Source organism: Bos taurus, chromosome 11, assembly GCF_002263795.3.
Source record: "Bos taurus isolate L1 Dominette 01449 registration number 42190680 breed Hereford chromosome 11, ARS-UCD2.0, whole genome shotgun sequence".
In the NCBI taxonomy this organism is placed as follows: Eukaryota; Metazoa; Chordata; class Mammalia; order Artiodactyla; family Bovidae; genus Bos; species Bos taurus.
Genome location: NC_037338.1, coordinates 27615879 through 27629730, shown reverse-complemented (window position 1 = coordinate 27629730; position 13852 = coordinate 27615879). Strand labels below are relative to the sequence as shown.

Sequence of the window (13852 nt, the reverse complement as noted above, 5' to 3'; positions counted from 1 at the left end):
AGGAGTTGCTTGTGTATTTTTGAGATTAGTTGTTTGTCCGTTGCTTCATTTGCTTTTATTTTCTCCCATTCTGAAGGCTGTCTTTTCACCTTGCTTGTAGTTTCTTTTGTTGTGCAGAAGCTTTTAATTTTAATTAGGTCCCATTTGTTTGTTTTTGCTTTTATTTCCAATATTCTGGGAGGTGGGTCATAGAGGATCCTGCTGTGATGTATGTCGGAGAGTGTTTTGCCTATGTTCTCCTCTAAGATTTTTATAAAAAATATGGAATGCTTCACGAATTTGCATGTCATCCTTGTGCAGGGGCCATGCTAATCTTCTCTGTATCGTTCCAATTTTAGTATATGTGCTGCCAAAGCGAGCATGAAAGTATTATTATTAATAGCACTTACTAGACATTTGGCCAATGAAAGGTACAAGAGAAGAAATGTCATTCAATTCTTGATCAATCAACATCTATTAAACAATGATATAGAAAGAAGTATCCTTGGAGGCTTCCCTGGTGGCTCAGTGGTAAAGAATCCTCTTGCCAATGCAGGAAATGCAGGTTCTACCACTGGTCCAGGAGGATCCCACACGCTGTGGAGCAATTAAGGTTGTACGCCGCAACTACTGAGCCTGTGCTCTAGAGCCTGGAAACCACAGCTACTGTGCCCTTGCGCCACAGCTACTGAAGCCTGCACGCTCTAGAGCCTGTACTGTGCAACAGGAGAAGCCACCACAACGAGAAGCCTGCACACAGCAGCTGGAGAGCAGCCCCCACTTGCCAGAATGAGAGAAAAGCCTTCACAGCAACAGACACAGCCCAGCCAAAAATAAATAAATAATTTTAAAAAATTTAATAAAGAAAGAAGTATCCTCATTTCCTTCCCTGTGGAAGTTAAGGAGCTCCGAAAGGAAGACATACTTACATGGGAAGTTCAATATCAGTAATAGAAATGTAACAGTGCAATACAGGAAGGCTATATCAAATGAAGGACATGTCAACAGTTTGCACATCAAGCAGTTCGTAGCATAGCTGATATAGCAAAATGTATTCCTAACGAAGGGATCACAGCAAAATACATTGCCAGCATGACTGGCACTATGAAGAATCAGGTCAGGAGTTCAGAGAAGAGAACTAGCTTCAGTTGTTGGGAATGGGTTTTGGAAGAGATGTGTCTGTCATGGATATTTGCAGGGATTTGACTCCCCTGTGCCCATTCTCCTTTATTTTTGAAACAACTCTGATTTCTTTCTAAGAAGCACTCCTCCCCCTCCATCAGCCCAGGAACTGTAGGTAGGGTTACAGGTGGGAGCATCTAATTTCTTACTCTTTCCCCCAATAATAAGATAGGTCCAGGATGAATCTGTGATGCCAGCCAAGGAACACATGCAGTGTCTGCTGGGGCTATTAAGAGAGAGGAAATTTCTGTTTCTCACTGGACTTGAACCTGGAGTTCACTTTGCAATGCAAACCTCTTGCCACCACAGATGCAGAGTCTCTAAGAGTGGTGCCAATATGGAGGCAGCAAAATCAAGAGATGACAGCAGGCACTAGTGACTTCATACAAGGTCCTAAATCAAGCCATGCTTAAAGACACACCTATCCCCTGGACTTTTCCTCTGTGCAGTCAATACATTTTCTTTCTACTTATATGAACTTGGGTTGGTTTTCTTGGAACAGAAATCATATAGTTACAATGAAGACCTTAAACTAGATTTGAGTGAATGGAGATGAATGAAGAGGGCAACACAGACAGTTGTTGCCATATGAACCAGGGTTGACGAGAGTAAGGGAGTAGTATCCATGGCCCTGTGTGGAAACCTATTGGGAAAGAGGGTCTTGGTGGACAGCATAGAAAATACCCTGCAAGAGAACATGAGTTTTCACTTCTCTGGGTACATTTATCTATATGGACAAACCCAGTGGGATTACTGGAAAGCGTGGTGTGTAATGGAAGGACAGAGATAAAGAGAGAGGAAGCTCTAAAAATAATGGAATAACAACACAAATGTTCACTGAACACTTTACTACATGCTAGGCGCTATGCTAAGCGTTTTTCCCCATTTAATCCTTTCGACAGCTAAGAGTATTATTATTATTTCTCCATTATATAGATGAGGAAACTGAAGCACTAAGAATTTGCCCCAACTGACCCACTCAGCAAGTGTCAGAGGTGGAATTTCAACCTGCAAACCCAAGGTGACTAGATCCTCCATATTTTACCTGCCCTCTTCTGCTTCAACAGATGTGGCCTCTGCCTTGGGGCAGGCATGGGACAGCATGGTGTTGAGGGAAGGAAAGGCTGCAGCTATTGCCAAAAGGGGCCACGAGAGAATACAGAATTCAAATCGTTTTTTCCCAGAGCTGCTCCTGATTTGACAGTTTGTTCATAGGCCCTCGGTTTTTAAAACATCCGTGGCTGAACAAATGCTGGAACTCTGGCCCCCCCCCCGCCCCGCCCCGCCCTCAATTAGCAGCAGTCCTTGGGACCAGTAGGTGACTCCAGGTGACTGCTCCCGCTCAGGTCTGACAAGATCTTGAACCTGCTAGAGACATGTAGAGGGGAACAATCTCCTGAACAAGCCCCCTCACTGGCCCCATCTCTCCTCCTCCCTCTTTCCGGCTCTGTATCTCCTTCCCTTCAATTGCCTCAGGAAAAGGAAAGAAGAAATGTTTTCTAAAAAGAAGTTTAATGAAACCAAACGCTTATATTTCCTCTATTGACATTGGATTTGTGCTTCTCTGGCCCAGCCATTTGGGACAAGTCTTTAACCACCTCTCTTCGCCCAAAGGTCTAATGTAAACAGACCATAGAAAAATAAACTTTCCCCCCAAATATTATCTTAGGCCTCATTTTATCTTGCTTCCTTGAAAAGGAATGTGGGTTTTAGTTTGGGCAGGGCTGGAGAGGGCTCCACACCCCCATTATCCCCAACATGGTCTGTTTCCCAGAGCACTTACTATCCATCCCATTCCCATGAGGCCTCACGCAGGTCCATCTCTTCTCCAGTTCTTGTTCATTCACCTGTGATATGGACTCCAAACACCTGTCTATAAGATTGCTGTAAGACAGGGGTCCCCGAACTGCAGGATCTAATGCCTGATGATCTGAGGTGGAGCTGATGTAATGATAATAGAAATAAAGCGCATAATAAATGTAATGCACTTGAATTATCCAAAACCACCCGCACCCCCTAGTCCCCTGTCCATGGAAAAATTGTCTTCCACAAAACCAGTCTTTGGTGCCAAAACGTTTGGGGACTGCTGCTTTAAGATAAGAGGGGGCAAACACAAGTACCTTTGGGACTCAAAAAACAGGGTAAGTATAAAACAAGGGGGAGGAGATGATGGGTTCTGCTCTAACTAGAAAGAAAGTGCCCCTTACCCAAATGGTCTCATTCAGCTTAAAAAAAAAACAAACCATAAATCCTAAAAAGCAAAAACACGCAAGCCAAAACAAAACATGGTCTGGGTTTGGGCTTGGGGCTACCTATTTTCAATTCCTCAAGGACTGTGACAGAATATTTAAAAGATGTGGCTTAAAATCCATATACCTCTAGGATGGGTGATGGTAATGATTTATCTTCTAAGTGGGAGAACAGGAGGACCTTTCCTCCTTGCAAGTGGGCTCTGATGGGGTAGAGAGATTGGGAGAAAGACTACGGACATGCAAAGCTGGGGAGAATTCTTAGGGGACCAAAAGCATAGTGAGAGAAAGCTGAGCCGATGGAGGCCGTCTTGGCCTTTATGATACATTTGTGAAATTTAGACCTTAGCAAATTATTTGGATGTGACAGAGCTTTGATCTCTGGGGGAAAAAATCAAGCATTTACTGGCTTTTCTGTTTGAAGTGTACCAGGAATAACCACACAGTAGGAGAAGGACATTTCTGGATTAGAATTTCACCATTCTGAAAACCCAGATAAATGAATCAGTTTAGGCTGAATCTTGGAATCGAACATCAGTGGCTGTTCATAATACAAAAAAATATTTTGTAGATGACTACATACATTTTGGTGAACAAATGCACCACCACCAATGAAGTCATCTTGCCAAAAATAATCAAACCCAAATTTGACTGATATATAGATCCAACTAGCAATTAGAAGAACTACAAGGGTCAGAGAAGCACATAAGATAGCACCAAGGGGAAACAAGTCGAAACATCTGCATTGTGGGGAAGTAGGCAAACGATCCCTCTTTTTCACTTGCACATTTTACTTTATCTGGAAACAGTACACATTCCTTATTTTAATATTTAAATATCGTGGTACTGTAGTGCATGCTAAGTCACTTCAGTCATGCCCGACTCTGTGACCCTACGGACTGTAGTCTACCAGGCTCCTGTGTCCATGGGATTCTCCAGGCAAGAATACCGGAGTGGGTTCCCATGCCCTCCTCCAGGGGATCTTCCCAACCCATGGATCGAACCCGCATCTCTTAGGTCTCCTGCATTGGCAGGCTGGTTCTTTACCACTGGCGCCACCTGGGAAGCCCTGTGGTACTGTAGTAGAGACACATAACTATAACAAGCATTTAGAAGTTAAATATAATAAAATCAGCAAAGCACTATGTAGAAACTCATATGCACACTTCAAATGAGTCTGAGGTCTGGACATTTGCACTTATCAGATTTATCACCCCCTGAAAACAGGTGAACCTTGTCCAGAGATCATCCACAGGGGCAATGATAGGACTAGTTTTCATTATAGAATAACCACCATGGTGTGACCCAGATAACCACCATGGTATGATCACTCAACTAGAGTCAGACGCCTTTGGAGTGTGAAGTCAAGTGGGACTTAGGAAGCATCACTACAAACGAAGATAGTGGAGGTGATAGAATTCCATTTGAGCTATTTAAAATCCTAAACGATGATGCTGTGAAAGTGCTGCATTCAATATGCCAGCAAATTTGGAAAACTCAGCAGTGGCCACAGGACTGGAAAAGGTCAGTGTTCATTCCAGTCACAAAGAAAGGCAATGACAAAGAATGTTCAAACTACCACACATTTGCACTCATCTCACATGCTAGCAAAATTATGCTCAAAATTCTCCAACTTAGGATTCAACTAAGAAGTGAATTAGTGAAGTGAACTAGTACGTGAACTGAGAACTTCCAAATGTTCAAGCTGGATTTAGAAAAGGCAGAGGAACCAGAGATCAAATTGCCAACATCCTCTGGATCATCAAAAAAGCAAGAGAGTTCCAGAAAAACATCTATTTCTGCTTCACTGAACACTCTAAAGCCTTTGACTGTGGGATCACAACAAACTGTGGAAAATTCTTAAAGAGAGGTAAATACCAGACCACCTTACCTGCCTCCTGAGAAATCTGCATGCAGGTCAAGAAGCAACACTTAGAACTGGACATGGAACAATGGACTAGTTCCAAATAGGAATATGTCAAGGCTATATGTTGTCACCCTGCTTATTTATATGCAGAGCACATCATGCAAAATGCCAGACTAGATAAAGCACAAGCTGGAATCAAGACTGCTAGGAGAAATATCAATAACCTCATATATGCAGATGATACCACTCTTATGGCAGAGAGCAAAGAGGAACCAAAGGGCCTCTTGATAAAGGTGAAAGAAGAGAGTGAAAAAGCTGGCTTAAAACTCAAAAAATGAAGATCATCCAGCCCCATAACTTCATGGCAAATAGATGGGGAAACGAAACAGTGACAGACTTTATTTTCTTGGGCTCCAAAATCACTTCAGATAGAGGCCATGAAATTAAAAGATGCTTGCTCCTTGGAATAAAAGCTATGACAAACCTAGACAGCATATTAAAAACCAGAGACATTACTTTGCCGACAAAGGTCCATCTAGTAAAAATTAAAGTTTTTCCAGTAGTCATGTATGGATGTGAGAGTTGGACCATAAAGAAGGCTGAGCGCCAAAGAATTGATGCTTTTGAACTGTGGTGTTGGAGAAGACTCTTGAGAGTCCCTTGGACTGCAAGGAGATCCAACAAGTCCATCCTAAAGGAAATCAGTCCTCAATATTCATTGACTGATGCTGAAGCTGAAACTCCAATACTTTGGCCACCTGATGCGAAGAGTTGACTCATTAGAAAAGACCCTGATGCTGGGAAAGATTGAAGGCAGGAGGAGAAGGGGACGACAGAGGATGAGATGGTTGGATGGTATCACCAACTCAGTGGACATGAGTTTGAGCAGCTCCAGGAGATGGTGAAGGACAGGAAGCCTGGCGTGATTCAGTCCCTTGGGTCACAAAGATCTGGACCCAACTGAGCGACTGAACAAAAACATAGTTTTCACTATAGGTGATCCATTTAGAAGTCATCAGTCACTGTGCCTTGCCAGCTCCACTGTAAATATTAAGAAGGATTTTTGCATACTCTTTCCCTTCATAGCTCCTAAGATCTCTGCCAAATGGAGTAAAGCTAAACCTGCACGTATCTTCTGGGTTAGGCAGCATAAATTAGTGAGGATTAAATTCCCTCCTGTTGCTAAAGATAGATGCTACATCATGATATCACAGATACTGTAGACAACAAATAAATTCATCATCAGATAAATTCACAAGGGGAAAAGGGTGTACAGCAAATTTGTACATTAAGAGATAAAAAGTATTTTTAAAATAAAACTAAACCACAGGGTTGAGGGATGCATGTATGGTGATGATGCTATGAAGAATGGAAGGAGGTCATTATCGTAAAAGGCGGTTAATCCGTAACAGATAGGGGACAGGATGGGGTCTGTGGGGGGATGGGGCACCCCAGTCAGGAGCTTCTGGGGTAGCTGATAGACTTCTGTTTCTTGATTTAAGTAGAAGTTGTAAGAGTGTTCATCTTTCAGTAATTTACTAAACATCTATTTTCTGTATTTGTTTATTTTTCACCATATAAAGATTTTTGTTTTCAGTACATGCCCCTGATTCTTTTTCTACCCCCAATCCCACATCAGTTTGGAGCCTTTTTGACGATTAGATGTCAATTTCTGGGTTCTGATTTCTGCCCAGTTCCCCATCCTCCTTTTCCTAGGTTCTGTCTGAATTATATACTGTATCAGTCAGAACGGGCTATTATGCTGCAGAAATGAACAACCCTAAGATCTTTATGGCTTGAAACAAAAGTTTACATCTTGCTTATGCTATTGTCTATGACATCTTATCAGGGGCCTCAGGCTAACAGAGCAGCCACCTTCTCAGATCTCCTCAAGGGCTGCGCCACTATATACTGGTAATCAAATGCTTTGGCATGAAAGTGATACATGTAATTTCTGCTCACAATTCATTAGCTAGAAATAATCATATGCAGTCACCCAAGCACAGGGTGGGTGAAATTTGTTGCTAGAAATGTGCTCAGAGATAGTTTGTAAACAACATTCATAAAATGATCCTTCCTTTTCATAGTTCTGATACATACACATTTCAGTTATCATGATTTAGCTAAATAATACCAGTCCCCAACAAAATGTTCCAGATTTGCGTCACCACAGTGTAAGACTGTAATTGCATAAAATACAAATTACACTGCCCACTCAAAGACACAGTTCACTTTGTAAAAAATAGATGTTCATTGTGATGTGATCACTAGCATCACTTCTTTCAAAGTCTGTCTGTGATTGGTCACATGCATGAAGCAACCAAGCCCGTGTGCCACAACTACTGAGCCAGTGCTCTGGAGCCCACGAGCCACAACTGCTGAAGTCCACATGCCTTAGAGTCTATGCTCCACAACAAGGGAAGCCTCTGCAATGAGAAGCCCACACAGCAATGAAGACCAAGGACAGCCAGAAATAAGTAAATTAATTATGGAAAAAAAGAAGAACGTTTTGCTGTCAATAAAGGCTTGTCTCATTATTTTAGAATCAGCATGAGTTGACAGATATTAAGCAACTGGGAAAGTTGCTAGCTCAGATAAGAGTGCTGCAGTGAGGTTAATTAGGTCCCATTTGTTTATTTTTGCTTTTATTTCCAATATTCTGGGAGGTGGGTCATAGAGGATCCTGCTGTGATGTATGTCAGAGAGTGTTTTGCCTATGTTCTCCTCTAGGAGTTTTATAGTTTCTGGTCTTATGTTTAGACCTTTAATCCATTTTGAGTTTACTTTTGTGTATGGTGTTAGAAAGTGTTCTAGTTTCATTCTTTTACAAGTGGTTGACCAGATTTCCCAGCACCACTTGTTAAAGAGATTGTCTTTAATCCCTTGTATATTCTTGCCTCCTTTGTCAAAGACAAGGTGTCCATATGTGCGTGGAGCTTCTGCACATCAAAGGAAACTATTAGCAAGGTGAAAAGACAGCCTTCAGAATGGGACAAAATAATAGCAAATGAAGCAACTGACAAACAACTAATCTCAAAAATATACAAGCAACTCCTACAGCTCAACTCCAGAAAAATAAATGACCCAATCAAAAAATGGGCCAAAGAACTAAATAGACATTTCTCCAAAGAAGACATACAGATGGCTAACAAACACATGAAAAGATGCTCAACATCTCTCATTATCAGAGAAATGCAAATCAAAACCACCAGTCAGAATGGCTGCAATCCAAAAGTCTACAAGCAATAAATGCTCGAGAGGGTGTGGAGAAAAGGGAACCCTCTTACACTGTTGGTGGGAATGCAAACTAGTACAGCCACAATGGAGAACAGTGTGGAGATTCCTTAAAAAACTGGAAATAGAACTGCCTTATGATCCAGCAATCCCACTGCTGGGCATACACACTGAGGAAACCAGAAGGGAAAGAGACACGTGTACCCCAATGTTCATCGCAGCACTGTTTATAATAGCCAGGACATGGAAGCAACCTAGATGTCCATCAGCAGACGAATGGATAAGAAAGCTGTGGTACATATACACAATGGAGTATTACTCAGCCATTAAAAAGAATACATTTGAATCAGTTCTAATGAGGTGGATGAAACTGGAGCCTATTATACAGAGTGAAGTAAGCCAGAAGGAAAAACACCAATACAGTATACTAACGCATATATATGGAATTTAGAAAGATGGTAACAATAACCCTGTGTACGAGACAGCAAAAGAGACACTGATGTATAGAACAGTCTTATGGACTCTGTGGGAGAGGGAGAGGGTGGGAAGATTTGAGAGAATGGCATTGAAACATGTAAAATATCATGTATGAAACGAGATGCCAGTCCAGGTTCGATGCACGATACTGGATGCTTGGGGCTGGTGCACTGGGACGACCCAGAGGGATGGTATGGGGAGGGAGGAGGGAGGAGGGTTCAGGATGGGGAGCACATGTATACCTGTGGTGGATTCATTTTGATATTTGGCAAAACTAATACAATTATGTACAGTTTAAAAATAAAATAAAATAAAAAAGTGCTGCAGTGAAATTTGCATCCAAATTCTAAGAAAATGAATGCGTTCCAGAAGAAGTAATACAAAACTTCACCTTAAAGGAATGCTCAAAGGCATTTCATAGCACTGCAAGAAATACTGCAAGTTGATCCAAATTTAGGAACAAGTATGGAAATGCACCAAGGCATAGGCAAGATGCTCGCTCCACAGCGTTAGTTACACAATGAGAAAGAGAAGGCAAGAACTGTTCAAACTACTTTTGGTAAGTTTTTTATAAAGAAATAAATCACAATAATTTTCAATGTTTCTAATGTTTTAAATTACAGTGCAGTAAGAATAGCAGGGAGAGATAAGAAAGACTTCCTCAGTGATCAATGCAAAGAAATAGAGGAAAATAATAGAGTGTGAAAGACTAGAGATCTCGCCAAGAAAATTAGAGATACCAAGGGAACATTTCATGCAAAGATGGGCTCCATAAAGGATAGAAAATATATGGACCTAACAGAAGCAGAAGATATTAAGAAGAGGTGGTAAGAATACACAGAAGAACTGTACAAAAAATATCTTCATGACCCAGATAATCACGATGGTGTGATCACTTACCTAGAGCCAGACATCCTGGAATGTGAAGTCAAGTGGGCCTCAGGAAGCATCACTATGAACAAAGCTAGTGGAGGTGATGGAATTCCTGTTGAGCTAGTTCAAATCCTAAAAGATGATGTTGTGAAAGTGCTGCACTCAATATGCCAGCAATTTGGAAAACTCAGCAGTGGCCACGGGACTGGAAAAGGTCGGTTTTCATCCCAATCCCAGAGAAAGGCAATGCCAAAGAATGCTCAAACTACCACACAGTTGCACTCATCTCACACGCTAGTAAAGTAATGCTCAAAATTCTCCAAGCCAGGCTTCAGCAATACGTGAACCGTGAACTTCCAGATGTTCAAGCTGGTTTTAGAAAAGGCAGAGGAACCAGAGATCAAATTGCCAACATCCGCTGGATCATCGAAAGACCAAGAGAGTTCCAGAAAAACATCTATTTCTGCTTGATTGACTATGCCAAAGCCTTTGACTGTGTGGATCACAAGAAACTGTGGAAAATTCTGAAAGGGATGGGAATACCAGAGACCTGACCTGCCTCTTGAGAAACTTATATGCAGGTCAGGAAGCAACAGTTAGAACTGGACATGGAACAACAGTCAGTCAGTCAGTCAGTCCAGTCGCTCAGTCGTGTCCAACTCTTTGCGACCCCATAAATCCAAACAACAGACCGGTTCCAAATAGGAAAAGGAATATGTCAAGGCTGTATATTGTCATCCTGCTTATTTAACTTAAATTCAGAGTACATCATGAGAAACGCTGGGATGGATGAAGCACAAGCTGGAATCAAGATTGCCAGGAGAAATATCAATAACCTCAGATATGCAGATGACACCACCCTTATGACAGAAAGCGAAGAAGAACTAAAGAGTTTATTGATCAAAGTGAAAGAGGAGAGTGAAAAAGTTGGCTTAAAGCTCAACTTTCAGAAAACGAAGATCATGGCATCTGGTCCCATCACTTCATGGCAAATAAGTGGGGAAACAGTGGAAACAGTGACTGACTTTATTTTGGGGGGCTCCAAAATCACTGCAGATGGTGACTGCAGCCATGAAATTAAAAGATGCTTACTCCTTGGAAGGAAAGTTATGACCAACCTAGACAGCATATTAAAAAGCAAAGACATTACTTTGTCAACAAAGGCCCATCTAGTCAAGGCTATGGTTTTTCCAGGAGTCATCTATTGATTTAAGAGTTGGACTATAAAGAAAGCTGAGTGCCTAAGAATTGATGCTTTTGAACTGTGGTGTTGGAGAAGACTCTTGAGAGTCCCTTGGACTGCAAGGAGATCCAACCAGTCCATCCTAAAGGAGATCAGTCTTGAGTGTTTATTGAAGGACTGCTGTTGAAGCTGAAACTCCAATACTTTGGCCACCTGATGTGAAGAGCTGACTCATTTGAAAAGACCCTGATGCTGGGAAAGATTGAAGGCAGGAGGAGAAGGGGATGACAGAGGATGAGATGATTGGATGGCATCACCGACTCAATGGACATGGGTTTGGGTAAACTCCAGAAGTTGGTGATGGACAGGGAGGCCTGGTGTGCTGCAGTCCATGGGGTCACAAAGAGTCAGACATGACTGAACAACTGAACTGAACTGAACTGAAGTAAATATTAGTTTTACTAATTTTTTCATTTCCCAATGCATTTGAACCAACAGTAAGAGTTTTTCATGCTTTGACAAAATTTTCTAAAATCACAGAACAATTGTCATGTTTCCCATTGATTATGGAGATCACTTTGCAGAGTTTCAACTTACACGACTGTGTTTTTCATCCTGCACTATTGTGTAAAGCAAGGACTGCCTGTATACATACCTGGTTTGTGGGAAATTAGATTATGATTCCTCCACATCAGCTTGTACTCAGTTATCTGGAGTGCAAGGAAACTTCTGAAAAAAGAACTCGAGCCACTAGAGGTAGGTAGGTATAGGTGTTCCAGGTATAGTTTGGAGGCTGTTTTTCGATCCCAACCTGATCCAGATCCAGCCACCTTGATGGCCTGTGTAGACTCAGAGTGGGAAAGAGCATGCTAGACAATATGAGATGAACTGCACCCACTCAGGGCCCATGCCATCCTGCTGTGGGATCCAGCTAATATAGATATATAGATATCTATCTATATATATATATATAGATATATACCAGACAAAGGGAATGTGTTTCTTTACTTATTTCATGGGAAGGCAGATATATGAGATGCGACTGAAACAGAGGCTCAAAACCTGGTCAGGGCTGAGCGTCCATGGGGCCTCCTCGGGCCTTGTGGCACTGCTGAAACACTCAGAGGGTGTCTGATGCCCAGAAGCAGCATTATCTGTGGGAATCATGGCTCCAGGGAAGAGTGGAGAGGGCTGTCAGCACTGGGTGTGAAGAGGGTTGAAGGCAGGAGTGAAACAACACTGAGAGCTGTAGAGAGTGTGTTAGCTCCAGAGAGTGGCTCAGATGTGCTGGGAAGGCAGAGAGGAAGCTCAGTGGAAAGAGCGTCACAAGGGCACTGAGGTTAAAAGTGACATTTAACAGGAGCTCCACACGAGGGGAATTCAGACTATGTTAATAAAAGCTCATTTTCCACACTAGTAGTGAGGCCTGGGGACATTGAGGTTATGAGCAGATAGCAAGGCTGCATAATTTATTACTCAAACTGGGAATATATTTTAAGGAAAAGAGACTGCAGTTAACCATCAAACCTTTTAATAATTAAAGGTACAAACGGATTTCCCAGACAAACCACACTCACCTGTGTTACCAATGGAATCCAGGTCATCGTAAATTACAGATCACATCAGAATTACTGAAAACAAACAAATCTACCCTAACTGGTTACTTCAGGCTGGGTTCCCTGGAGGTGAACTTTGAGATGGAGATGAGCGGGCAGGGCATTGCTTAGGGAGAGCACCTAGGATCAACACCTAAGGAAGGGAGGAAGGAAAGTAGAACTGGGCGAAGAAAACTTAGACAATCAAGCGGCTTCATCAAACGCCTCAGCTGACCCCATGGGGAGCTCTTGGGCTGGGATGACCTTCAGAGTTATTGCAAGTTGGAGTGAGGGGAACTGGCCTCTCCAGCAGTCCCCAACCTTTTTGGCACCAGGGACCAGTTTTGTGGAAGACAATTTTTCCATGGACCAGGGTGGAGGGGTGGTTTTGAGATGATTCAAGCACATTAGAAATGTTTATGCAAGTCAAGAAGCAACAGTTAGAACAGGCCATGAAACAACAGACTGGTTCCTAATCGGGAAAGGAGTACGTCAAGGCTGTATATTGTCACCCTGCTTATTTAACTTATATGCAGAGTACATCATGAGAAATGCTGGACTGAATAAAGCAAAAGCTGGAATCAAGATTGCCAGGAGAAATATCAATAACCTCAGATATGCAGATGACACCACCCTTATGGCAGAAAACGAAGAGGAACTAAAAAGTCTCTTGATCAAAGTGAAAGAGGAGAGTGAAAAAGTTGGCTTCAAGCTCAACATTCCGAAAACGAAGATCATGGCATCCAGTCCCATCACTTCATGGCAAATAGATGGGGAAATAATGGAAACAGTGACAGACTTTTTTGGGGGCTCCAAAATCACTGCAGATGGTGACTGCAGCCATGAAATTAAAGGACACTTGGCTCCTTGGAAGAAAAGTTGTGACCAACCTAGACAGCATATTGAAAAAGAGACATTACTTTGCCAACAAAGGTCTGTCTAGTCAAAGCTTTGATTTTTCCAGGAGTCATGTATGGATGTGAGAGTTGGACTGTGAAGAAAGCTGAGCTGTGAAGAATTGCTGCTTTTGAACTGTGGTGTTGGAGAAGACTCTTGAGAGTCCCTTGGACTGCAAGGAGATCCAACCAGTCCATCCTAAAGGAGATCAATCCTGAATATTCATTGGAAGGACTGATGCTGATGCTGAAACTCCAATACTTTGGCCACCTGATGCGAAGCACTGACTCATTTGAAAAGACCTGATGCTGGGAAA

At 42.2% G+C, this 13852-nt stretch overlaps 1 non-coding gene across 1 annotated transcript; it reads right to left on the bottom strand.

The window, feature by feature from the left end:
• Nucleotides 1-255: 255 nt before the first annotated feature.
• Nucleotides 256-362, bottom strand: LOC112448957 (U6 spliceosomal RNA). The gene has a single exon (XR_003037406.1). It is a non-coding gene; the product is annotated as a U6 spliceosomal RNA (small nuclear RNA).
• Nucleotides 363-13852: the final 13490 nt, after the last annotated feature.